Source organism: Talpa occidentalis, unplaced genomic scaffold (assembly GCF_014898055.3).
Source record: "Talpa occidentalis isolate TD23 unplaced genomic scaffold, MPIMG_talOcc4v2.1 talOcc4.16, whole genome shotgun sequence".
Lineage (NCBI taxonomy): Eukaryota > Metazoa > Chordata > Mammalia > Eulipotyphla > Talpidae > Talpa > Talpa occidentalis.
In genome coordinates this window covers 24,956,426-24,977,966 of record NW_023601653.1, presented here as the reverse complement: position 1 = coordinate 24,977,966, position 21,541 = coordinate 24,956,426, and the positions used below count along the sequence as shown (strand labels likewise).

Here is a 21,541-nt window from a genome sequence, read left to right as displayed (position 1 = left end):
GTAATTTCTATGTCAAAAAGCAAATAAGTTGGGCCTCCCTGGTGGCACAAAAGGTTAAGACGCAAGTTATGAAGCTATATGCAGTCACTGCAGCACAAGTTCGATCCCTGGCCAGGAAGCAACCCAAATGGCGCAGCAGACCTCTGCTGACTCGCCCTCTGCTCCCCTCTGCAGTGTATTTCAGTCAGTCTACCTATTCTGTTCCCCACTCTGTCTCTGGTGAATCCTCTCACACTCTGCACCTCTGGCCAGTACCCCAGTTCTTTTATGCATAAATAAATAAATCTTTAAAAAATAGCAAATAAGTCTAAGTCTAGCTTTAATAAGGAGAGCCTTTCATTCAAAAGGTTTATTGCAAAGCAGGAAAGAGACTACTGCAATAGGGAGAATGTTCTTATCATGTCTCCAACCAACTCAAGAATTAGATAAAAAAGGCTTTTCCTTTGTAGAGGAAAGGATGAAACACTAGGACAGATTAGAGAATATTTCACTTTAAAGTGAAATATTTTAATAAGGGGCTTCATGCTAGTCAATTTGAGGGTGGATTAAAGTTCAGGAAGGAGAAGAACTTATTTTGAAATTTGATTAAAAAGCATTATGTTCTAATTGATCAGTGGAGATAAGCAATTCAAATAATCATTTAAGAGACAAAAAATGGGAAGTCTAAAAAGCTGTATTTGTCCTTGTCATAAGTTAAAGAGGGTGACATCTAATATAAGTCCTATGGGGAAGAACAGTTATTTGCAGGAAGTTTTTCTCCAAAACATAAAGGATGGAGAGATTCTTTTAACCTTCCCACTTTTGCAGAATCACGGGGTTCAGGTGAAATTCAACACTGCTGTTCGATTTAAAAAAAAATACTGACATCAATGCTATATATAATGATATTTAAAGGTATACTCACATACAAAGTAAATAAATAATGTGAATGTTGATCTTGCTATCAAAACTATACTAAGGTCACTATGCCCCTAATTCATAGTTGAGTGACAGGGAGATTTCTAGATTTAGCTTCTCACTGACTTCTGTCATATGGCAGAATATACAGTTGGTTACATTCATGTCCAGTAATATTTATGATACGTTTCTAGCTGTGTGCTTCAGCCCCTTATATTAATTTTACAGCTATATTTCATAGTTTTGATGATGAGTTAGAGACATGATTTCACTTATTTTTTCAATAAATTTTCCTAGAGAAGTTTAATCACATCAAAACTGAACAGAAGATAGAGATTTCTTATATGCCTCCTATCTTCCTCCCCACACACACACTTAGTCTCTCACATTATTAATATTCCACACCTGAGTTACACCCTTATTACAATTAATAGACTTACAGTGGTACATATTATCACTCAAAGTTTATAGTTTGGCTTAGAATTCACTGTCTAATGACATATACCCATCATTACAGTACCCTACACTTAAAAAGTAGCTCCATTTACCAAGCTCCCCACATCCTCCAACCCCAGGCAGCCACAGATTTTTTATAAAGATTTATTTATTTATGCATATAATAACTGGGGTATAGACCAGAGGTGCAGGGTGGGGGGTGAGAGGATTCACCAGAGTCAGAGTGGGGAACAGAACAGGCAGAGAGACTGAAATACACTGCTGAGGGGAGTAGCGGGCAAGTCAGGAGAGTTCTGCTGCCCCATGTGGGTAGCTCCCTGGCCGGGGATCGAACTGGTGCTGCAGTGGCTACGGATAGCTTCATAGGTTACGCTTTAACCCCTTGCACCACCAGGGAGGCCCCAATCACACATATTTTTTACTGTCTCCATTGTTTCATATTTTACAGAATGTCAGATAGTTTGAATCATCTAGTATGCATTTTTTCAGACTGACTTTTTCACTTAGTAATATACATTTAAGTTTCCTCCATGTTTTTTTATTTCTTTTTAACATTAAATAGTAAGCATTGTTGGAATGTACTATGTACCTATTGACAGACATCTTCACTGTTTTCAAGTTTTAAAATTATAAATAAATTTGTTATAAATATCTATGTGCAGGTTTTCATGTGAACACATTTTCATCTCATTTGGGTAAACACCATGAAGGCTAACTTTTAGTTTGGTTAGAGTATGTTTACTTTCATAAAAAAAAAAAAAACAAACTATTAAACTATTCTCCAAAGTGGCTGTACTTTTTGCATTCCCATGAGCAAAGTATGAGAATTCTCTTTGCTCACAACCTCACTGTATATAGTGTTTCAATATTCCTGAATTCTGGGCATTCTAAGAAATGTGCAGTGGTGTATCTGGTCGAATTCAGCAATTTGTCAATTATATTCAGGTTTTCCTATCCCAACACTGATTCCTGCAGTGGTTGCTGCTTGTATATTTCTGCTCAGATCAGTTGTGATTCTATGTATTTACTTATGGATCTCCAATTTGGGGGCTATGGTTTTTCCCACAACATCGCTTCTCTTATGGATCTAAGGAGAGTTAGTCGAGTTTTACTTGTTGGTAGCGTGGGGTGGTGACTTCCAAACTTTTCAGTTGTCAGACCCTGGTCTTACTTTTAAATGTTGTGTTACTATATCCTTTAATACATGTGTTTCTTTTTCTGTTTTTACTCTCTTACATTCTCGTCTCCATCAACTGATAGAGTTTTCCAGTAGCACTTCATTTTTCACATAAGTCCTGGCTTGGTTTGTAGTTTGCCAACTGTGATGCAATCTCAGGATATTCATTAAACAAAGATTTTAAAATGTGAAAATGTACTATATTTATGATTTCATTCAAGAAAACCAGGCTACTTTTTTTTTTTTTTACCTTTCCTCCACTGAGAATTCGTATTTTTTCCATAGTTGTTTATAACCAGAAAATAACAGAGATAAGAGAATAAAAAGCACAATATTTTAATGACTTTAACAGACAAGTTTCCTATTCCCTATTTGTAACTAAAACTCTAGGTAAATATAGATTCTGAAAATTCTAAGAACATATTACGTGGTACATTAAAAGGCATTCAGGACTCCTTCAGAATTGTAAAAGTTGAACAGTTTGTCTAGGCATAGATTACAGATTTAGCTTGTCAGAAAAATAATATAATTGAAAAATGCTAAAAAAATCAAATTGTCTCATTTTGCTTTAGGGGATTATATTAGTCAGGGTTCTCTAGAGAAATAGAATCAATAAGATACATAGATTTATTATAGGAAATGGTTCATGTGGTTATGAGGCTGACAATCTGCCATCTAGATACTGGAGAAGCAGGAAATTTGGTGGTATATTCCAGCCTGAATGCAAAGACCTGAGAACCAGGACGTCAATATCCAGGAGCAAGCCCTAGGGTCTCTAGGTCCTAGAGCTAGAAGCTCCAACATCATGAAAAGATGGGTAGTTCAACTTAAGGAGAGAGAAAGAGAAATTTCCTTTCCTTTGTCATTTTCTTTTATTTCAACCCTCAGAGGCATGGATAACATTGCCCACACTGAGTGCAAACTTCTTCACTCAATCTACCGAATCAAATGCTAATTTCCTTCAGAAACATCCTCAGACACACTCAAAAATGTTGTTTTACCAGTGATCTGGGTATCCTTAGTCCATTAAAGTTAATGCATATTTAGCCATCACAAGGATTAAGATCAACACTTAAAAGAACTTATGGAATGTCTAATTTACCCCCTCACTTTACCCAGGGCAGATTATTTCTGGTATTGTTTTGAGGAATTCTGTGGGGGAAATTTAAGAAGCGACAGCTACTAGTTAGAGGGAGCACATTTTCATTAATAATATTCCTTAATCTAAACCTGAATATGAGAAAGTAACAAGGAAAATTAATTTCAAGAAAGATGAAAACAAATTATTTGAGAAAACAGTTCTCATTGGAGGAGAAATAATTTAGGAAATAAACTAGCATTTTGAAAGTATTATGCCTAATATTGTTAATGAGATACAAGAAGATAAAATAAAAATATTCAGCTATGACCAAGAAACAATTAAATTATGTCTTTAAAATTAATCAAAAATTCTTCAACATTTCAAGACAAATCTAGCAATAGGATGCATATCCAGGGCATGCCTTAATTTGGATTTGAAGGAATAAGTTGGGGAAGGGTATTTAAAGTGAAATTAAAAACGTTAAATAGGAAATAGCCCAATGAAAGAATGCCCCATATTTAAGGAAAATAATGGTAAAAAAGAAAAGTTATTGGCCTATCTGCAAAATCATTAAAAATCCAGTTTGTTAGTGAGAGAAATATTGCCAAAGAATTTTAAAGAAGATTTTATGGTACTGCAGTTCATATTTAGGTAGCTATTTTTTAGTCAATTTTAAAAAAAGGTAGTAATTTGGGCCTCCGCATAGCGGTTGAGCGCTAGGTTGCGAAGCTGCCCGCAGCCTCTGCAGCGCCAGTTCAATCCCCGGCTGCTCCCTGGCCACCGGAGGAGGGTCCCACATGGCGCGCAGACCTCTCCTGCTGCCCGCTGCTCCCCTCAGCAGTGTACTTTGGTCCTTCTGCCTGCTCTGCTCCCCGCTCTGGCTCTGGTGAATTCTCTCACCCTCCTGCGCTTCTGACTGTACCCCGTGCTTGTATAAATAATAAATAAATAAATCTTTAAAAAAAAAGATTAAAAAAAAAAGGTAGTAATTTGATAATTTGACCTAAAGTGTAGACAGCAGATATCAAGATGAACTTTAGCTGTAGTTTAGAAAGGTTTGATAGGAATCTTTTATAGTTTGGTTATGGAGGAAAAGTGTCAATAAAACAATTAAGAGTTCAGGAAGATAATATTATTTAGAGAAATTTGGTATATTACAGAGATGACAATTAGATATATAGGCAATTATATATTAACTTTTCAATAATTTGGAACAATTGACTCATTTCTAAAAATACAGTATATAACTCTGACAATATTCATGAATCTCAAATGGATTAAAGGCTTAACATTAAAATCTATGGAAAAATAGAAGAATAATTTTACGAGTTTGGATAGGAGAAACTTTCCCCATTGTGACACAAATCTAGAAGCCATATAGGAAAAATTTGGCAGAATTGACTATGTTCAAACTAAAAACATCTTTATAGTAATAAACACCCTAATAAAAGTTGAAAGAAAAACTATACACTAGAAAGATATCATAACATATATAGTAGACATACTCTATTTTCATAATACATGAGCTGAACTAATCAATTAAGTGAAAATAAAAAATGATAGACAAAAAGACAAATAATGGTTATTACTTTAGGTGTTGTGCTAAATATGTCATTAACATAATTTTTCCTTACAAAATCATCTATGATATAGGTGCAGCAGACCTCTCCTGACTCACCCACTGCTCCCCTCAGCAGTATATTTCAGTTGATCTGCCTGTTCTGTTCCCCCATGTCTCTGGTGAATTCTCTCATCCCCCATACCTCTTGTCTGTACCCCAGTTCTTGTATATATAAATAAATAAATCTTTAAAAAATTTATAATGTAGGAACCACTTTGAATTCTCTTTCTACAAATGGGAAAACTGAGGCTCTGTATGTTTAAGCATCTGTTTGTGACTTAAAAATAAGATTTTCTGGATTTTGTACTTGTACATAAATTCTGAAATTAAAGCATTTAATCTAATGCTTTAACTATGCATCGCTCTTCTCTGCTACACTGTATCATATTATGTCATATTACAACATCCTATCCTATCTTATTCTATCCATCTTATCATATATCACATCCATCTTCACTGTGCTAAACATATCATAGTATATACTGCTTCATACCAATTAGCTTCAATATAGTGAGAAGCAAAAGATACTTCATTTTAGAACATGTACATTTATGATATCTCCCCTCCTTGGTAGGAAATAGTACATTTTCTATTTTTTTTTAAAGATTTGTTTATTTATGCATATAAGAACTGGGGTATAGGCCAGAGGTGTGGAGGGTGAAAGGATTCACCAGAGACAGAGTGGGGAACAGAACAGGCAGATTGACTGAAATACACTGCTGAGGGGAGCAGCAGGCGAGTCAGGAGAGGTCTGCTCTGCCATGTGTGTAGCTTCTTGGCAGGCCAGGAATCGAACTTGTGCTGCAGAGGCTGTAGATAGCTTTGTAGGTTGTGTCTTAACCCCTTGTGCCACCAGGCCCACATTTTTACTTTTACTGTATGTTTTCTGTGTCAGTGCACATGGGTACATGTGTCCACAAAAACACAAATATTGCAAATATCTGTGAACAGTAACTGTGAACAGTAATAACTGTGAACATTACTTAAATATTTAAAGAAAAATAGTTTATTATGAATTGTGGTGAGCAGCATTTATGATTGTGTAGTTCCACAAATTTACTATCATATATCAGGACAGTAAATGACAGCCATAGTCTGAAAGCAGCCAGTCCAAAAAAAGAATTATTTTATATTGAGATCTTATATTTACTTGATTACTATAAATGCTAATAAACTCAATTATAAACACAATGTTTTCTTGATATGACAAATTCCACTCTAAAATTTTATTAATTTGCTGGTTTAAAAATGATTCTGAAATCTTCATTTACACCCACAGTGCTGCAAAACCATCTAAACATTACTACTTTATGATTGGGTTAAAGAGCATAGTTTTTATTAACTGAATGACTGTACTCTCGAGTTTTTCACTGTACTATTGAAATATTAAATATGTTAACATACATTTTACAGAAATATTTTCTTACATAGAAATATTTTCTAGTGGAAAGCCACAAAACTAAACCCTTCAGGTTCAGCAAAAATAGAAATTAACATGGAGCTTAACAGTATTGCTCTTACATTTCCTTCTCATAAAGGGAGAATCTAGCTGGGTGAATTGCCTGTCAAGTGCTATAAGAATGATTGCCTCACTAGGTAATTTATTAGCTTCTTATCAGCACAATCTATTACTGCTCCAGCCAAATTGTTTGATTTGGCAGAAGCAATAGATGCAAAGCCTGGCACTTATGAATTTGTTAGAGATGCACATTTGTTGTTTTTTTTTTTTTTTTTAATTTGTGAGAAATGTGCTCAGAGTGATAGCTCCAGACTGGTCTGAAAGAATAGGATAGCTTTTCATGACCATTTCCTAAGCTTCCATATTTGGAGTTAAATAAGCATCCTTAAAGATATTTGTCTGAGGTTATCACCAATTATTTCATATTTATAATAAAAAGATCAGCCTTTTTTTATGAAGTAGAATCCTTCATGTTTTATAGTCAACACACTGCAATTTGAATATAAATAAACTTCTTACAAAAGCTAAAATAGGGGCCTCCCGTGTGGCGAAAGGGGTTAAGCACTGTGCTATGAAGCAATCCACAACCTCTGCAGCACGATTTTGATCCCCGGCCGGCCAGGGAGCTACCCACATGGTGCAGCAGACCTCTCCTGACTCGCCCGCTGCTCTCCTCAGCAGAGTATTTCAGTCAGTCTACCTTTTCTGCTCCCCATTCTGTCCCCAGTGAATCCACTTAACCTCCCCCACCCCCACCTCTAGTCTATACCCTAGTTCTTGTATGCATAAATAAATAACAATCTTTTAAAAAGAAAAAATGTTATGTGAAACAACTAATAGGATGTCAAAGATTACTGTATCATCTAAAATTACACTACTGGGAGAATTTTTAACAAGCATTAAAGAGTTACTACTTGTGGCTTTAAAATATCGAGTACATTAAAGGTTAATGGTGTTTTAGTCAATAAATAGTGTAACATAAAAAATGGCTTTAGTGTAGTCACCTCATTTTTTTAGCACAATGGCAATATGTCTATTTTTGTGTTAGCATTCTTTTGTTACCTGTGAGAGTATTTGTACCCTTATGGACGTATTTGTATGTATACATGCATGCTTGTGGGTTCAGACCTCACTAATGACTCCCATGACTTTTTCTTATAGTCATGCAATCCTTAGAAAATGGAATGGTGAGCACTGTAGAGTCTTTGGTGACTTTTAGGAAGAAAAATTCACAGAATTTCCTTTGGTCCAATCACTGGGAGAAATACAAGCTTTTAATGAAAACAACAACAACAACAACAAAATAAAAAACAGCCAAGAAACTACCTAAATAATTGTGAACTTAAGTAGTTTTGAACTCCAGCAAAATCACACTTATATGGTAAGAGATCACTAAAATAAAGGGAAAATCAACTAAATGAACCTAAACTTCATAATCATATAGGAAGGAATTTTTTATTTTGATCAGCTAATTGAAAACAATGAATCAACATTTTGATAGAATTCATTTGTAGTGATTTTAAAGTAATATCTATTTATTTTAATATGTGATGTTGCAAATTTTGTTTTGCTCTTTGCTTGATAAGATGCTAAGAGTAATAGTGGAATAAATATGTTAATTTGCATGCTGTTAAAGTTTTGAGGTATGAAACTTTAGTTCTTTGTTTTAGTTTTCAAAGCATTTCCTCCTGTGTATTTGCTGAACTAGCATAAGGCAGTAAGTAAAATAACAAGGACATTTAGTACTATATTTACAAAGTAAGCAACTAATTTTGCGAAGAATACACGTGTAAAGATAAAACTCTGGGCAAAGAATAAAGACATAACGAGGAAACTGTAGAATTTCATTGACATAAATATTTCAATAATTAATTAAATTAACACTCATGCAAATGGAGTGATTTTTATAAATGAATATTTGATAATCTATAAAATCCATAAACTAAATATCAAAAAAACTATACACTTAATAATGCAGAAATGCAATAGTTAACTTTTGAATATTCTTCAGAATTAGTCTCTAAACAAATTAGAATTTAGTTGCTCAAAGAATTGAATTTTAATTCAAAATCATGCAATATTCATGGAACAAAGGTTGATTGTCTCTACTCCATAATCTGCATGAACAAGTAAAAATCTGTTATCTATTTAAGTAATGAAGCTTATTCTGATATTTATTTTTCTTCTTTATCCAATTATTTCTAATTCTGTTAAATTATTTTGTAACTGACATTAAGTCAGGTTTTTTTTTTGTATAATGAATAACATATTTAACTCTGCTATATGTGTGTATATAGTTTATTTCAACAATGTAACAGTAGGAATTAGAAATTTACTTTTTAGTTTCCCTTTTTCTTCTTTTAATGTTGGAGAAAGCAATTTTAATAACAGTGCTAGTAGATCAACTTAAGTAATAAGTGAAACATGAAATTTAACCCACATCAACAGTCTTTTCTGAGGAAATAACTCCAGATGATCTTATTTTTAATGATTTAAGTTTTTAGACATTGATTGCATCACTAGTAAATGAATAGTATATAGCTATCCAAAGGTAGTTTAATAATTTAGTTTCAAATATTTTATTTTTTTTAAAGATTTATTTATTTATACAAGAACTGGGGTACAGGCCAGATGCGCGGGAGGGTGACAGGATTCACCAGAGACAGAGTGGGGAACAGAACAGGCAGACTGACAAAATACACTGCTGAGGGGAGCAGCGGGCAAGTCAGGAGAGGTCTGCTGCACCATGTGGGATTCTTGCCGGCCGGCTGGGTTTGAACCTACACTGCAGAGGAGGCAGACAGCTTCATAGTGCAGTGCTCAACTGCTGTGCCACCAGGGAGGCCCTCAAATGTTTTAATAAATATCCCTTACTTATGCCTCTATATTATTTAGCTGATGAGAGTGTTTATTTTCTTGTAACGTAGTGAGATGTGCTTCATATTATCAGTTAGACCTAGAGAGAAAAATAAGTTATTTAAATATCCTGGGAGAAGTCCTTCATATTGATGTAACCATAAGATAATCATCAAATAATGATATTAATTATTTCTGATACCCCCAATGTAGATAGATAAAAGAAGTGAAATTCAAAGAAAAAGAAAATGAACATGAAGCGTTTTTAAGAACAAAGTACTTTGAAATATTTCAGTGACTACAGCTCACACTAAAGGGTATTTTTCATTTAATTTTTCATGTCATGCTGAACTTTTTGGAAGAATTTGAGGCAAATTGCATTCAAAAGTAAATGTTAAAGAGAAAATAATAAATTAAAACATGGAGAGATGTAAGTTAAGCTAAATACACACACACACACACACACACACACACACACACATATATATATATATATATATATATATATATATATATACACACACACACACACACTGATTTAAAAGATACTTAAACATCAAGGTGAAATATAATTCTACCATTGTTGTCTCAATTGCTTTATTGTAAGTTCAATTCTCTACCTACTACAATCTGCAGCCCCTTAACTACTGAATTGAATTTGTCCATTCTGGGGTGTCAATTACTTACTTATTGATAAATTCAAGTGTGTTCTTCAGTATTTATGTACTTGAATTTCACTTAGTTCCTTCTATCCCCTTTGCTTTTCAAAACATTCAATTTCTTTGCTGGCTTTTTTTTCTCCATTTATAGGAGTATACAGTATTGGTCAAGAATAGAATTTTTTTTCCTTATTCTGGAATAGAGGTTCATGATTTTTCATCTAGGGTGCAGCAGGTTTATATTACTATAGCCCTATAAAAATACCTTCTAGCTTGTTAGACAATATGTGAATTATGTATAAAGTAACTGAATGTATACACTTGAGGCTAGATGACACTGTGTATCTGATCTGAGGTGAGATTGGTTGAAAAACTGAAGTATGGTCCTCAGGGTCAATTCAGATATAGAGAAAGAAAGAAATTTAACCAACTAATTAATAGCAGACATAATGTTAGGTCATACACAGTTGTGGTGTATGCCCATTCTTATGGCATGGGGAGAAATTCTAAATTTCAAATTTTGTCCAAGTAACTTGAGCAACAAATAGATCATAGTGTGAGAGCTACAGTTGTACCATCAAATATGTACTTGGGAGGTCCCAGCATGGGTGAATGTTTAACCACATGCAATTCAATGATGGAAGAAACTATAAAATTAATGGTGAAACAGTTTGAAGATTTATTCTTACTGTTATTTAAAAGGTGCAGAAAGTTTTGTTGCCTGAATTGGTTCCTCAAATTCCCAGCCAAACTCAAAGTATACAAGAGGAAAGATTTTTTTTGTCTCATTTTTTTTTTTTAATTTTTAAATCAAGATGACCTTTACTTTCAGGAGAATAAGGAGGTTTTTCTATATAGAGAAAATAATTTTAATATATTAGACTTTGCTTTGGTTTTGGGATATTGAAAAGCAAGATAACTAGGCGCACAGGGTAATCCTTAGGATTACTGAATCTGCTCTGATATAATACTGCTTGCTGTGGTGAAAATGAGGAGTCTTAGAGACCAATGATTGTTTGGATAACTACTTTAATGTGAATGGCATTGAAACACCAAATGAAAAACGGATTAGCATACTGAATAAACTAACAAGACTCAAATAATTGATTGTAAAAAACTCACTTTAAGTTTAAAAACAAAGATTACAAGTATAAAGGAGAAGCATGCTAACACTAATCAGAAGAAAGTAAAAGTAGCTATTCTTTAGACAAAGACAAAGCCATCTTTAGAAGAAGGAAAATTAACAGGGCCAAAGCAGAATTCTCTTATGTCTTGTCTTGGTACAACACTAACATCAGCAGTCACAAATCATGTTGACAGGATGTATCCTTGATTTGATGTGGGGAATATGTCACTGTAACTATGATTGTCCTTAAATCACAAAATCTCAGTCTAATCATTAGAAAAACATTAGGCACATTTCATTAAAGTGGTTCTACAATATGCCTGGCCAGAACTACTAAAAACTGTTAAGATCATCAAAAACAAAGAAAGGGGCCTCCCAGTGGCAGAGCGGGTTGAGCGCAGCGCTGTGAAGCTGTCCGCAGCCTCTGCAAAGCAGGTTCGATTCCTGGCTGGCCAGGGAGATACCCACATGGTGCAGCAGACCTTTCCTGTCTTGCCCGCTACTCCTCTCAGCAGTGTTTTCGGTCCATCTGCCTGTTCTGTTGCCCACTGTGTCTCTGGTGAATTCTTTCACCCTCCTGCTCCTCTGGCCTGTACCCCAGTTCTTGTATAAATAAAATAAATCTTTAAAAAAAAAACAAGGAAAGGTTAAGAACTTTTCATGGTAAACAGGAGGTGAAGAATACATGACCATTGAATATATATGTCCTACTTGTTGGGACCATAGAATAGGGCATTTAGTATTGCTAAAGAAATTTAAATGAAATCAGGACTATAACAAAAATGGATCAATATTTATTATTTATGTAACAAATATACTATATTAATGTAAGAGATTAACAATATAAGAAATGGGATGCATGTGGTATATGGGAAAACTATACTATCTACTCAGTTTTTGGTAAATCTAAAACTGCTAATGACCCTGACTTAGAATAGTTCAACTGATGATTTTTGAATGTTGCAATGATGTGAAAGCCATGCATCATCAGTAGAAACCATTCTTTGAATATTGAATTTTGTTCTTTTCATAGTTGGCTATTGATATATGTTATGATTCTCTCTTTTGATGCTGGTCATCAACAGTGAGCTTTACCTTCCTGTCAGATAGACAAGGGAATAATAAATATTCTTTAGTGTTCTTGTGTTGCTAGCATTTTTTGGATATTGTGTTTTCATATCTCTTCAAGTTAACATAATACCCATCTGTATCTCCTGCTTAGATGGTAAGAAGAAATGAAGCTTAGCATAATTGCCTATCACAAAGACATTGAGGGTAAAGAACATTCCAACAAAGAGACAATCAAACTGGAGAAAGAAAAATGTTAGGAAATTGAGATAGAGGAAGAAGTTATACCCAAAACACCAATTTTTCATATCAAAGAAATCTGCAGAGACACTCATTGCCATCAGAGTGGTAAAATGTTAAAAGAAATGGACTTCAATTATCAGATTCTCAAGAACTGACAGGTAGATAAATGTGGCTCTTATTTGCTACAGAGTATGTAATAAAAAGAAGAAACAAACCAAATGTCAGAATATGTTATATTCCCAAAGAATTATGCTTGCTAACACATCAAGTGTTGACATTCCAGTGCCTTCTATCAGCTATTCCAAAGTCTCAGTAGAAAAGAACCACAACTGTGAACCTGTGGTTGTAGTATTCCTATCATCTAGCAATTAATTTCAGTTAAATATTAAAACATTCATCATACCCAATGTGCTTCCAGATATTTATTTTAATGGCAGACATCCATGAAACCATTCTACTTTTCACTTTCAGTACAGCATTTAATGAATTACATGTGATAGATCATACCTTTTAATAAAATAGGCTTTATGTTAGATTATTTTGTCCAACTGAAAGTTAATGTAAGCATTGTGAACATGTGTCAAATAGGTTAGGCTAAGCCATGATATTCAGTAAGTTAGGTATATTAAATGCATTTTTCACTTAACAATATTTTCCTTTTTTAGATTATTCTGGATATTATGATTGTATTTAATTTTTATTGAAATAACATTTTATTATAACATAAGTTTCACATGTGCATCATTATAAATCACTGTCTGTATATACTACAATAAGTTCACCACTAGAAGTCTTATTTATTGTATTACTTTTCATTGAAGTAACATTGACTTTATGATATTGATATTTTCAACTTACAAAGCGTTTGTTGGGGAATAACCCTATCATAACTGAAGGAAGAACTGTACTCTAAAACAGTCTATTTAACTTCTATTATTAAAAAATATGGCCTTGAAATGTATTCCTTTGTACATTGTCTTGGTTACTGATCACTTCCAGATTATTTATGATTCAGTTATCAGGAATATCTGAAAATAAACTCAAGAACCTGACATAGCAATTGTGATCAGATCTTGTAAACTCAGTAGAGAATAAGAGAAAGCCTGTTCCATTTGAATAAGCAACATTGGAAGAAAATCTAAGAAAGACATTTTCTCACAGCAAAGCTTAAGTATTTAAATTGGTGTCAAGAGTAGTTGTAGAGTCTCCTCTTCTGCAGGTGTTTGTAAATAGTTATTTTAGATGTAATGTAATTAGGAAACAGATTGGTGGATAAAATGACTTCTTAGATATGCTTTTTCTGATAAATCAATATTACAGGAGCAACTTGCTATCCTGTAGAAAATAATTGAACATTGGAAAATGATGAATAGTAGCAAGGAAAGACACAGATGAAATAGAGACTTAAGCTGTACTTGAAAGTATTCATATGATGAAAAGCCTGCATTTTGGAAATGGACTGATCTATTTCACAATGTCAAAAAAACATTCATTCAATTATCCATTTGTTCAACAAATATTAAGTGTGTATAATTAACCTCTTTGATAGTTGATTGATACTACTGTATTTTGAATAAATGATTTTTCATGAAGGAAAATATTTGGAATTTTAAATACAATTAGGGGTTCTGGCTTTGTTCTTAGCAAAAAAAAAAAAAATGTCTCCAGGGTTATAATTGAATTCTTTTTGTCCCTTATAAATTGTTAAAATGTCAAAATCACAGTATACTTAATTCCTTATACTTCTCAAAGTAAAGTAAATAACAGTACAACACAAACATACACATACCTAAAACTACTCTCATGTGGAACATCAATAACTACCTTACTGCCAATAAGCATATTTTTAAGGTTTTCTACTGAATTTCTAAACTACTTTCATAACTATAACATGTCCTGTCTTATGGAATAATATCTTTATAACCTTAAATACAGTGATATTATCCTTTTGTAATTCTCTCTCCTGGCTTGCTCTTGTATGTTAAGATTCTTCATTTTTGTTACTTTTAAATTGTGTTTCACTATAATTACTTTTTTGAAATTATTGAAGCCTTCAAAATCTTAATCTCCCCTCAATTTTATATCACAGTAAATAATTTTATAGTTATTATCTAATCAATCATTTTACATATGAAGTATTTTAATTTTCCCTGTATACATATGATCCAGCAATTCTACTCCTAGGTATCTACCCAAAGGACACAAAAACATTAATTCAAAAGAAAACCTGCATCCCTATGCTTATTGTAGCACTATTTACATTAAGGTAAGCAATGGAAACACCCCAAATGCCAAAAAATAGATGATTGGATTAAGAAGATGTGGTATATATGCACAATGGAATATTACTCAGCAGTCAAAAAATATAAACTCATGGCATTTGCAGCAACATGGATGGAGCTGGAAAGGATTATGACCATTGAAATTAGCCAGAAAGAAAAAGAAAAATGGGCCTCCCCTGGTGGCGCAGGTGATTGAGCGCCACACTGTGAAGCTGTCTGCAGCCTCTGCAGTGCTGGTTCCGTCTCGACCAGCTGGCGAGGGTCCCACATGGTGTGGCAGACCTCTCCTGTCTCGCCCGCTGCTCCCCTCAGCAGGGTATTTCAGTCAGTCTGCCTGTTCTGTTCCCTGCTCTGTCTCTGGTGAATCCTCTCACCCTCCCACACATCTAGCCTGTACCCCGGTCCTTGTACAAAATAAATAAATAAATCTTTAAGGAAATAAAAAGAAAAAGAAAAATACTGGATGGTATTACTTTTAGGAGGAATGCAGAGGATCCAAATATGGGATCAGGGGGTGGGGTGCGTGTGTGAAGTAATTATAATAAAGTGAAAATAAAAATCAACAAGCAACTATAAATCAGAGACATTCGGGGTTGGGGGGCAGAAAAGAGTAGGATCAAAACAGGGGAGGGAAGAGCACATGGGACTATGGTGATGGTACACGGGTGAACTGGTGGTGGGAATTTCACGGGGACTATAACTGAGATGAGAAAGCATATGTTGTACAAAAATGAAGAACAATGTAAAAAATAAATAAATTAAAAAAATATAAAAAATTTCCCCTTACAATTTCCTACTTCCATTTCCATATTTAAGACCTTTATTAGTTATCATCTTGAGATATTGTAACAATCTTTTTTTGTTCTCCTTGCTTCTATGTTGCCTCTATTCTTTACCTAAGTTCTAGACAATTCCACCTAACAACAATTTGGCCTACACACATTTTTATAAGACATTTCAATGAGGTAACTTGCCTTCAGAAAAACATATGTATGATCATTATGAGCAAATTCAAGGACTTTCAATGTCTGGGCTTTACCTTTTCTTCATCATCATATTCTGAATTAGTTTTTTTATTATGTAAATTATGCGAAATTATGATTTTTCCTGTTAGTACTCTAATTGGATTGCTTTTTCTGCTTTGTCTGGTAAATTTCACCTATATTTTGACATCAATTTAGTCATAATATTCTCTAAACAATAGTCCCTGAACTTCAAGTGTTAGCTGAGTAGCCTTCCTACGAGTTCTCCATGACATGTGTATATATCTATTTCTTTTTTAAGCATCTAAAACAACTTAACAAGATGTAGTGGATATGACCCATATATCCATTATAAGTGAATTGAAATTATTTTGATTCTATCTTCTTCCACCTATGTTTTTCTTGCATATTTTGGCAAATTTTATATACACATATATAATTACCTTTTTGGGTCTTTTAAAGCAATAGGACTTTCCAGACAGCGACTACTATTCTGCTAAAGATTTCCTCACTAATTATTTTGACACAAGTATTTCTCCAAGAGAATATGATAGGGAAAAAAAGAAGTACAATATCTTAAGCACTTCAACTTGAGTAGCAGAGGGTATCTGACCCTTTGAATCACCACATTATTAAGTTTTTAACTGCCTGTTCTGGGCTATAACTGTTTTTTTTTTTTTTGTTTGTTTGTTTAGTGCTGTTAAATTGCAAGATAACAACGGACACCCAAGAGGTTCGGAGTTAGTGAAAAATCTGTAATATTGGGACTTTAAAAATATTCTTGAAATTGAATAAAAACAGAAAAGAAAAAAAAATGTTGGCACAGAATGAAATTAAACATATCCATGTAAACACAATTGAGGATCTAGATGAGGATTAGATTGTGAGGGAGGGAATACGTGCTCTAAATATCTCCCCATCTTTTGCTGAAATAAGTGAGATAATTAGGAAATGAAAATCTTGTTTTTTTTTTTAATTTTTTTTTAAAACAAGGCAAGGTATATATCAGCTGGTGAATATAATCTTGTTTTTCTCCAAATTAGTACAAAGGTACATATGTGGAGCAATCAGAAGAGTAGATGTCACTAACAAAATGGAAATGTGCCTGTCAGAGGTATAGGATGGAAAACACCTGCCACTTCATTAATGCAACATTAACTGAGTCTGAGGTACATAGAGGCTTTTTAGGATGAAGGATCATTGCCCAGCCTTAGAAAATCTGTCTACCAATGGCAGTATATCAAAGCAAACAAAAGCCCAGATATTGTCTTAATCCACTAAAATACAAACTGCCTGAAGATAGAGTTCATGTATGAGTGTGTGTATGTCTGTTCACTTATGAATCCCATTGCTTTGAATATGCTGGTGCCAATATTACTAGTCCACCCAATATTAATTATTTTATCATTATAGTGTTCCTATTCCTTTTATTTTATTTTATTTGTTTTTGTTTGTTTGTTTTTCTGATGTTCTTCTTTCAAAGTTGTGCTCCAGTAGATGGGATTTTATCTTTTTATTTATTTATTAAAGTATCTTAAGTACTTTTTCAAAAACCTTTGCTTTGCTGTCCAAAATAAAAATCTACATTTCGGGCCTCCCCTGTGGCACAGTGGTTGAGCGCTGGGCATCGAAGCAGCCCACAGCCTCTGCAGCGCTGGTTTGATACCCGGCCGCCAGCGAGGTTCCCACATGGTGTGCAGACCTTTCCTGCCACGCCCACTGCTCCCCTCAGCAGTGTACTTCGTCAATCTGCCTGTTCTGCTCCACGATCTGGCTTTGGTAAATTCTCTCACCCTCCTGTGCTTCTGACTGTACCCAGAGCTTGTATAAATGAATAAATAAATCTTTAAAAAAATCTACATTTCCTAGATTCCCTTGTAAGTATAAGTAACAGTGTAACAATTTTTTTTAATCAATAATGTCAAAGTGTTTATCACGCTTCATTTCAGAGCATCAGCATATCTATCATATCAGAGTATCTATCATACTTCATTTATATGAGTACGTACATCATTTATGTGACAGGAAAAAAAAGTCTTGTGTACACATTAAAAAAAATTTAATGTTCTAAGATATTTGGGTGAATTTATTGAATCTATTCCCAACAAATACATGATCCCTTCCCAGTTCTGTATTTGAGTAAGTGTGAATGATAAATATCACCCTATATGTCCTATGTGTTTTTGTTCAACATGCACATTCTTATCCTGAGGTTAGGTAGTGTGTAACAATGAACTACTCCATAATATGTTGTTATTTTTTTTTTTTTACTTTTTGTTGAGGCAACATTGGTTTATAAAGTAATATAAGTTGCTGTACAGCATTATAGTGTGACATCTGTATATGCTGCTAAATGCTCTCCACCAAAAGTCTAGTTTCAATCCACTATCATACAGCTGACCTCCTTTTAATAATTTAACCTTCTGCTTACCTCCTTTGCTCTCTGATATCAACTGTACTGGCAGGAAACCTGAGGGTATGTCTTTGTTCAGTTTGGTTTGTTCATTTGATATTTTTTATCTTCTATATGTCAGTGAAATCATACATTATTTGTATTTTCAGACTTATTTCACTTAGTATCTTAGTATAATACCCTGAAGTTCTACCCATATTGTTGCAAATAGGAAGATTTCATCTATTTTTTATAGCAGAGTAGTATTCTAATACACACACACACACACACACACACACATATATATACATAAAACATCCTCTTTCTCCACTAATCCCTCAGTGGGCACTTAGATTGTTTCCATATGTTGGCTATTGTGACTAATGCCATATATATCTTTTTAAATTAGTGTTATAATATTCTTAGGGTAAATACCCAGAGTGGAATGGAGGAAAAAGAATGCAATTTTTATTTGAAATTTTGTTTTGAAATCACTATATTGTTTTACATAGTGGTTGTACCAATTTACATTCCCTCCAACAAAAAGTTCCCTTTTCTTTGAGTCATTTCTGACACTTGTTTATGTCTTATTGATAGTAAATATTCTAACTGGTGTGAAGTGATATTGTGGTTCTGATTTGCATTTCCCTAAGATAAGAGACAAACACCTTTTCATGTGCCTTTTCTTTGAAAAGTATGGTGTTGTGTCACCTGGATGCCTCAGAGGAAGAATAGCAGATGATTATAAATCTAATGTCTATCTTAGTTGTAAAATTTCATATGCTACTTGAGCTTTTGCTTGTTTTCTAGAAGTTATATTTAATCATTGTTTATTGTATTAAATTATATCATATAACATAAAAAATAGACAAATGGTTGTTGTAAAAGGTGATCTATAGTTAAGGTTAAACATGTAAATCTAGCAAAAGAGTAAAGAAGACACACTATGTCAACTTTACATTAATATATCAGAAAATAATGTATTCTTCAGTCTGTGTTTCTATGCAGATTTCTAGAAACACACTTCTTAATAAATTCACACTTCATTTTAAGTTTCCATCATCTCAATCAATAATATAATTCTAGGTGTTCTGTGGGAAGTATGAAAACATATCATAACATATGCAATTCATCCCCAAATTTCCATTTCCCCCCAAAATAGTGTTGATAGGTTGAACTTTTATGACTTGGAACATATAAATAATGCTATTCATGGTGGCTTGGTTTCAGGCCAATCTTCAAATCCACTTAACTGAAAACGTAATTTAAAAATTTATTCTAATCTTCATATGTAACTACATTTTTATGGGAAAATAAATCAATATGTCTTTCTTACTGAAACACAAATGTCAGACCAGTTACTATTTTACTTCTTCAGACTTTCAACTTCTAAAAAGGGGTTACAAACACTCTAGTGGTGTGATAAATTATTTTTCAGCAAATACCTATTAGTTAACCCCCAATCCACACCCCATCATGGAAACATTATTCTTGCTCAATTCTTGACTTTAAACTTAGCTATATTATGTCAGTGGAAGTAAAGAACACAGAAACCTTAAATGTGCTTGTGCTATTTTCCTTGTGGTTTTGCATGTTTATCATTGTCATAGGAAACCATGCCTTGAAAAGACAGTGGCCCTCTATCTATGGTCCCAGGACAACACAGAACAAAGTCTCTACAGACAACTCTCAGTTATGGAGTGAGCAATACACTATTACTGTTTTTTGTCACTGGTATTGTATAACAGTTTGTTTATAAAGAAACAATAGCACATACCATCCTCTACCTGGAGGGTGAATCAAGGAGAAGCAAAGGGTGAAAAAAAAAGATACAAGATTTGTGTGAAAGTTAAGCAGAGTATAAGATTTTGAGTGTGAAGGGTATGACACTAAGTTCCATGACCTAAATTAGTCCTGACTTTTTTTTTTTTTTTCAATTGAGGTAACATTGGTTTACAACACTGTAAAGAATTTTGGGGACTAGGGTTACACCTCCTCATCTATATGTCACCACACAACATCTACCATCAAATCATTCACAGTGCTTTACTCTAGACCACTGGGTTCCCTAGACCAATGGGTTGTTTCATATCATCCTTCTTCCTCTTCCTCTAATAGTCTTAATTGTGGAAAGGCAGTTATATGTTAAAAACGGAAGCAGGAGCCTCCAGGTGGCACAGCCAGTTGAGTGCAGCGCTGTGAAGGTGTCTGCAGGCTCTGCAGCACCAGTATGATTCCCGGCTGGCCAGGGAGAGTCCCACATGGTGAGCAGACCTCTCCTGCCGCGCCCGCTGCTCCCCTCAGCAGTGCTTTCAGTCCGTCTGCCTGTTCTGCTCCGGGCTCTGTCTCTGGTGAAACCTCTCACCCTCCTGCAACTCTGACCTGTACCCCAGCTCTTGTATAAATTAAAAAAAAAAAAATGGAAGCAAGAATACATTTTGGGAAAAGACCTCTTATTCATACCCTTGCTATAACTGACTCTACAAAAAATGACCCAGGGCAAGATGAATAATGGTAGAAAATTAATGGTGGATATTTAAGAACAATTACCAAAGACAATATAGATGAAGGAAATAACAAAATACTTACAAATCCTTTTAATATTCAAGAGATTAAATAATTTTTGGTGATACGAAGTCTACACAGGTGTCCGTGTGGACAAGAACTGGGAAAACATTCTAAAATTACATCAGCAAATAGAGTGCTAGTGCTAGGAAAGCAAAAATAAAACTACAACTCAAAGTATTATACCAGGTGATCCTGAGAAAGATCTAGACCCTGATGTGTAAGGTTAAGAATGGTTCACTGTCATAAGAATTAATATCTTTTGTCAACAAAGGATGTTTTTTATAAGAGGTATACAACCAGAGAGAAGGCATATTGGGAGTATTCCTGATATCATTGATGGAAAGCCCAGAAAAACATGCTGTCTAGTTCTTGGCCTGCTTATTTCTATCAAATTTCTCTCAGAATGATTCTGCTCCAAACCACGCTCTGAATACTGAGGCAGTATTGGCACTTGATTTCCATGAGCAAGTCATCCATTTCCTTGATTACGAGGGAGGCAACAGCAATCAATAATAAGCATCAACATTTAGTACATTTACAGGCACGCTGATGGACTAAGCATGCTTATTTTAAGGCTTGATGTGGATGTTTATTCAGATGTTACATGACTGCAGGCCAAAGAAGTATGAAATAGAACATCCCAAAGAGATTTGTGGGAAAAGGTGATTGCCTA

The 21,541-nt window shown here is 34.1% G+C and overlaps 1 long non-coding RNA gene across 1 annotated transcript in view; it reads right to left on the bottom strand.

Annotated features, from left to right (window-relative positions):
- LOC129145951 (uncharacterized) overlaps positions 1 to 21,541 on the bottom strand; it is a 99,156-nt gene that overhangs the window by 60,921 nt on the left and 16,694 nt on the right. The window lies entirely within an intron of this gene.